The sequence below is a fragment of the Bos indicus x Bos taurus genome, chromosome 2, assembly GCF_003369695.1.
Source record: "Bos indicus x Bos taurus breed Angus x Brahman F1 hybrid chromosome 2, Bos_hybrid_MaternalHap_v2.0, whole genome shotgun sequence".
Taxonomy (NCBI): Eukaryota; Metazoa; Chordata; class Mammalia; order Artiodactyla; family Bovidae; genus Bos; species Bos indicus x Bos taurus.
This window is the reverse complement of record NC_040077.1, coordinates 95838138-95845139: the sequence shown is the minus strand read 5'-3', so window position 1 is coordinate 95845139 and position 7002 is coordinate 95838138. Positions and strand designations below refer to the sequence as shown.

Below are 7002 nucleotides of genomic sequence, written 5' to 3'. Positions count from 1 at the left end.
CGGCCATTTGTAATTCTTTGAATAAACCTTTATTTAAAGACTTTGCATATTTTAAACTGGGGTATCTTTTTCATTGCTAAATTGTAAGTGCTCTTGATATATTTTGAATACAATTTTCTTATCACAAATGATTTGCAAATATTTTCTCCTATGATTGTCTTTTCGCTTCTTGATGGTGTCATTAGTACAAACATTTTTAATTTTGATGAAGTCCAATTTTCTATTTTTTCTTTTATTACTTGTGCTTTTGATGGTGTATCTAAAAAGCCACTGCCTAACCCAAGTTTAAAAAGATGTATCCCTATGTTTTCTTCTAAAATTTTTATAGTTTTAGCTCCTAAATTTTGGTCTAGGATCTATTTTGAGCTAATTTTTGTATATGCTGTAAGATAAAGATACAACTTCATTCTTTGGCATGTGAATATCCAATGGTTCTGGCACCCTTTATTGAAAGATGCCAGAACCATTGATTTGGCCCTCGAATTATGTTGGCACCCTCGCCAACAGTCTGCTTACCATAATCACAAGTGTTCATTTCTGGAATTTCAGTTCTGTTCCACTGGTCTATATGTCTCTCTTCTTGTCAGTATGACAAAGTCTTGATTACTTTAGCTTTGTTGTAAGTTTTGATATTGAGGACTGTGAGTGCTCCAAAACTGTTCTTTTTCAAGGTTGTTTCATCTATTACGGGTATCTTTGATTTTCATTTAAGTTTAGAATCAACTTGCCAATTTCTCCAGAAAGCCCAACTGGGACTTTTGATGCGTATTGCATTGACTCTGTAGATCAGTTTGAGGACCACTGTCATCTTAATAATATTTTCTAGGTCCATCTATGTCATACAGAGTGAAGTCAGAAAGAAAACAAATATTGCATTTTAATGCCTATGTGTGGAATTTAGGGACTTCCGTCTATGGGGTCTCACAGAGTCGGACACGACTAAAGCGGCTAAAGCAACTTAGCAGCAGCAGCAGCAGCTAGTAGCGCAGAGGTAAAGAATTTGCCTGCAAAGCAGAAAATAGTATAGATGATCTTACCTGCAAAGGAGAAGTAGAGACACAGATGCAAAGAACAAATGTATGGATAGCAAGCGGGAAGAAGGGGGTTGGAGGAGTTGGGAGATTGGGATCGACCCATACACACTATTGATACCATGTATAAAATAGATGACTAATGAGAACATAGTGTATAGCACAGGGAACTCTGCTTAATTCTCTGGGTGGTGACCTGAATGGGAAAAAAGTCAAGAGGGAGGGGGCATATGTATATGTATGGCTGATTCATTTTTCCTTGCAATAGAAGCTGACACAACATGGTAAAGCAACTATACTTCAATAAAAATTAATTAAAAAATAATATTGTCTTGTGAGCCTCAAACATGGGATGTCTTTCCATTTATTAAAGTTTCAAATTTCTTTTTTTGGCTGCGTCCTGCAGTGCGTGGAATCTTAGTTCCCCAACCAGGGATTGAAACCACACCCCCTGTAGTGGAAGCCCGGAGTCTTAACCACTGGACTGCCAGGGAAGTCCACCAGGGGAGTCCTTGTTCTTTCCTCACCTTTTTTAGACCATGGGAATTTCTTTCATGCCTGCTTATGCCCTAACTTCAACGTTTGCCTTTTTTTATTTCAGCATTAATGATGTAGAATAATTTTCCTAGAGCTGCTTCAAGAACTTAAAAAAAATCTTAAATTTGAAACTTCTATTTTAAAAAATCTCTGTTCTATTTGACCACTTCTAAGTCTGTAAAATGCAGACACATGGATTTATTCTGATGGAAGTTAGTGCATCTGCCCTCAGCTACTTCCATAATGTGACTGGCATCAGAATTATTTTTGGCCTCATAAACTGTTTTTTTTTTCTTTCTTTTTTTAATTATAGGTAACTCTAATGCTCTAGAAATTCACATATACAGCAAAACACACACCCACATCCACTGAAAAAAACCTATTTTAGCAAAGAGCTTCTCCATCCAGCTCATTCTGTTCAGCTTCTCTTTGCTCCTTCTTCAGTTCTGCAAATTCAGGTTTATATTTAGCTCCCTTTTGATTCTCCATATGCTCCTTCTAAAAACATTTCCTATTAAGGACGTTTCAACGGCTGATTTCTTGGAGAAATACTGAGTGAATGTGACCCGGAATAGGTGTGACTGAGGTTTGTCTGCTGGGGGCTTCCGGATCAAACTGTAGTCAAGGAAGCCCCTCAGGGAGAGGTCTGGCCTGCACCTCTCCCGTTTTCCCAGAACACTTACTCCTGATGACCTGAGAGGGTTAAACAGTGTGTGCAGGGTTGGTGGGGCGGTGGTCAAAGTCACCTCTGTTTGCCCATGTTTTTCACTTCATGGGGAGGGGGAGTGGGCAGAAGATGGGAAAGGTGGGGTCCCAGCACCACAGACAAGAGCAAACAATCTCCTGGCAGGGAGAGGCCAGCATGCCTACCTGCCCAGGGTCAGGTCAGATGGGGGCTTCCCAACCCAGCCAGCTCCCTGACTCCTGATGGTGGTTCTCTGACGGAGCTGACCCTGGCCCCCTGCTTTCAGAGCAACTGCTTATGCTTGGCCTGAAGGACAGGAAGGAAGAGAGGAAGGATTTAGAAGCCAGTGAGACTAGCCTTGGAGTCCCTCCATTGGCCCTTTAAAACCACTCTGGGCCTTGGTTTCCTCATCTTTAAAGACTATATAGTGCATTATTCATATCTGCTTTACTGCGTTGGTCTGGAACTGAACCTATGATATCTCTGAGGTATGTGGGTATTGCAACAAAGCAACTCACATGAATTTTTTGGTTTTCTAGTGCATATAAAAGTTATGTTTACATGACACTGGAGTCTATTAATGTGCATTAACATCGTGTCTAAAAAAATACGTACCTTAATTTTAAAATACTTTATTGCTAAAAATGATAACCATGATCAGCCTTTAGTACATTATAATATTTTGCCTGTGGAAGGTCTTGCCTCATACTGATGGCTGCTGACTGATCAGGGTGGTGGTTGCTGAAGGCTGGGGTGGCTGTGGCAATTTCTTAAAATAAGACAATGATGACAGCTGCCTCATTGATTGACCCCTCCTCTCAGGAACAATTTCTCTGTATCCTGCAGTGATGTTTGATGGCATTTTACCCACAGTAGAGCGTCTTCCAAAATTTGAATCAATCCTCTCAAGCCCTACCACTGCTTTATCAGTCAAGTTCATATTATGTTCTATTTTTTGTTCTTGTTGCCATTTCGACACTCTTCACAGCATCTTCACAAGGAGTTGACTTCATGTCAAGAAATCACTTTCTTTGCTCATCTGTCAGAAGCAATGCCTCATCCATTAAAGTTTTATCATGAGATTTTATTGGGTCTTCCTGGTAGTCCAGTTGGTAAAGAATCTGCCTGCAATGCAGGAGACCAGGGTTCAATTCCTGGGTGGGGAAGATCCCCTGGAGAAGGAAATGGCAGCCCACTCCAGTATTCTCTGGAAAATCCCATGGACAGAGGAGCCTGGCAGGCTACAGTCCATGGGGTCACCAAGAGTTGGACACAACTTAGCGACTACACCACCACCATGAGATTCCAGCAATTCAGTCTCATCCTCAGGCTCCACGTTTAATTCTAGTTCTCTTGCTGTTTCCACCATATCTGCAGCTACTTCCTCCATTGAAGTCTTGAACCCCTCAAAGTCATCTAGGAGGGCTGGAGTCAACTTCTTCCAAACTCATGTTCATGTTGATATCTTGACCGCTTTCTATGAATCACTAATGTCCTTCATGACATCCTTCAGAGGAATCATTATCTCTGGCCACTATAGCCTTATGAAATGTATTTCTTAAGTAAGACTTGAAAGTTGAAATGACTCCTAGATCCATGGGCTGTGGAATGAATGCTGTGTTAGCTAGCATGAAAACATCAGTAATCCCACTGTACATCCCCATCAGAGCTCTTGGGTGACCAGGTACATAATCAATGCCAGTAATATTTTGAAAGGAATCTTTTTTTACTGAACAATAGACCTCAACAGTGGTCTTAAAATATTTAGTAAACCATATTGTAGACAGATGTGCCGTCGTGCAGGCTTTATTGTTCCATTTATAGAGCACAGGCAGAGTAGATTTAGTATCATTCTTATAGACCCTAGGATTTTAGAAATGGTAAATGAGCATTGGCTTCAACTTCAAGTCATCAGCTGCATTAGTCCCTAATAGAGTGTTGTTGCTGTTGAGTTGTTAAGTTGTGTCTGTCTCTTTGTGACCCCATGAACAGTAGCATGCCAGGCTTCCCTGTCCTTCACTATCCCCAGAGTTTGTTCAAACTCATGTGTATTGTGTCAATGATGCCACCCAACCATCTCATCCTCTGTTATCCCCTTCTCCCTCTGCCTTCAATTTTCTCAGCATCAGGGTCTTTTCTAATGAGTCGGCTCTTCCCATCAGGTGGTCAAAGTATTGGAGCTTTAGCTTCAGCATCAGTCCTTTCAATGAATAGTCAGGGCTGATTTCCTTTAGGATTGACTTGTTGATATCCTTGCTGTCCAAGGGACTCTCAAGAGTCTTATCCAGCACCACAGTTCAAAAGCATCAGTTCTTTAGTGCTCAGCCTTCTTTATGGTCCAACTCTCATATCCATACATGACTACTGGAAAAACCCTAGCTTTGACTCCACCGACATTTGTCGGCAAAGCATTGTCTCTGCTTTTTAATACGCTGTCTAGGTTTATCATAGCTTTTCTTCCAAGGAGCAAGCAACCTTTAATTTTGTGGCTATTGTCACCATCTACAGTGATTTTGGAGCCCAAGAAAATAAATGAGTGTTAGCCTGTTGTTCGAAGCTCTGAAGCCAGATACTGACTTCTCTCTAGAAATGAAACATCCAGATGGCGTCTTCTTCCAATATAAGACTGTTTCATGTACACTGAAGATGTTGTGTAGCACAGCCACCTTTATTAATTGTCTAAGCTAGGTCTTTCTGGATAACTTCGACACCAGCACTTGCTGCTTCACCTTCCACTTTCATGTTCTGGCGATGGCTTCTTTCTTAAACCTCATGAACCAACCTCTGCTAGCTTCACACTTCTCTTCTGCAGCTTCCTCACTTCTCTCAGCCTTCATAGAATTGAAGGCCAGTTAGGGTCTCGTTCTGGATCAGGCTTTGGTTTAAGGCAATGTTGTGGCCGGTTTGATCCTCTATCCAGATCACTCAAACTCTCTCTACATCAGCAATAAGGCTGTTTTCCTTTCTTACCACCAACGTGCTCACTGAAGTAGCACTTTTCATTTCCTTCAAGAACTTTCCCTTCGCACGCACAACTTGGCTAACTGGTGCAAGGTGCCTAGCTTTTTGTCCTCTCTCGGCTTTCGACATGCTTTTCTCACCAAGCTTGATGATTTCTAGCTTTTGGTTTAAGGTGACAGATGGTGACTCTTCTTTCACATGGACTCTTAGAGCCATTGTAGGATTTTTAACTGGCTTAATTTCAATATGGTTGTGTCTCAGGGAATAAGGAGGCCCTAGGAAAGGCAGAGAGATGGGGGAACAACTGGTCCGAGGAGCAGCGACACAATACTCATGAATTAAGTTCACTGTCTTGTATGATCAAGGTTCATGGTGCCCCAAAACAGTTATGATAGTAACATCAAAGATCACTGATCACAGATCACCCTAACAAATACAATAATAATGGAAAAATATGAAATATTGAAAGAATTACCAAAAACTGACACAGAAACACAAAGTGAGCAAATGCTGTCAGAAAAATGGTGCCTATAGACTTGCTCGAAGCAGGACTGCCACAAACCATCAATCTGTAAAAAACACAATTATCTGTGAAGTGCAGTAAAGTGGAGAGCAGTAAGGCGAGGCACGCCTGGGCTTTGTAGGGTCGTGAATGTGCTCGGCACCTGCTGCCCTCAATAAATATGATGATACTCCCTCAGCTGCTGCCCCTCCATCTCTGCTGGTTGCCAGTCTGTTCTCCTTCCCTCTCTGTCTCTCTCTCCCTTATTTTCCTGAATTTAGCCCCCATGTCCTCAGCACATCTTGGATTCCCTTTCAGCTCTTCGTCTTTATTCCTTGGCCTTCATTTTCAGTGCTTTTCATTCCACTCGAATGGATGCCAGCTTGATCCTGTTGATTCATTCCAGTTTATCAGTGGGTTCGGCTTCTTTCTTTCTAGACTCTTCGTTTTCACTGTTGCTGAATGTTACCATATTTATTTGCCTTGAGCTAAAAGCCACTTGAAGAACTCACCACCACCATGGGAGGAGATGGTTTTTATCAGCCTGGCACATTCTGGAATCCTTTCTCCAGCCGTCCTCAGCCCAGTGCTCCCGGGGGCCAGGCCAGCAACCTGGGCTCCTTCCCCTTTCTGGGATCTTCAAGACCATCACTCCAGGCCTCTCTGCCTTTTGACACCTTTGGGGAAGGGTAAACTTCTGAGATGTGGCTCGGTTCTGTCCCTTTTCCTCCTGGAAGCAGGTCCATGCACAGAGCCCACACTCCCTGTACTGTGAGAGTCACTGCATGTCCTGCCCTCACCCAGTGTCAGCTTGCTTTTGCCTGCAGATATAATCCACGCCTCCAGCCTCTTCTCTCTCAATAAGTAAAAAGGATATTTTTGTTTTCAGCTTTATTCGCTGTTTTCTTTCTCCAGCTTCTTTAGAACCCAAAGAAGAAAAAGAGAGATGCCGTTTATTGAGGGCCCCTCAAAGACTCCCATGGTGTTGGCAATGCATGAAACTGGCTAAGGAGAAGACACTAAGGAGTGGAGGGGACTGTGGCAAACTGGAGAGAAAGTGTACCGTCCTGGGAGGAGAGTGCCAGCTCAGCTCTAACTCGTTGCTATCTTCTGGGCTTTTAGGCTCATTTTAGCCAGATACTTACAAAAATTTCAAAGAAAGCCAGAGACCTTGATTTTTACCTGACATTTCCTCTTTTTTTTTCTTATAGTTTAATTTTTAAATCAAAAACATTTTTGGGGGCCACATGTGGGATTTTAGTTCCCTGACCAGGGATCAAACCCAT

The 7002-nt window shown here is 42.2% G+C and overlaps 1 pseudogene; it reads right to left on the bottom strand.

The window, feature by feature from the left end:
• Positions 1 to 2869: 2869 nt before the first annotated feature.
• On the bottom strand, positions 2870 to 6956 carry LOC113906937 (annotated as a pseudogene).
• Positions 6957 to 7002: the final 46 nt, after the last annotated feature.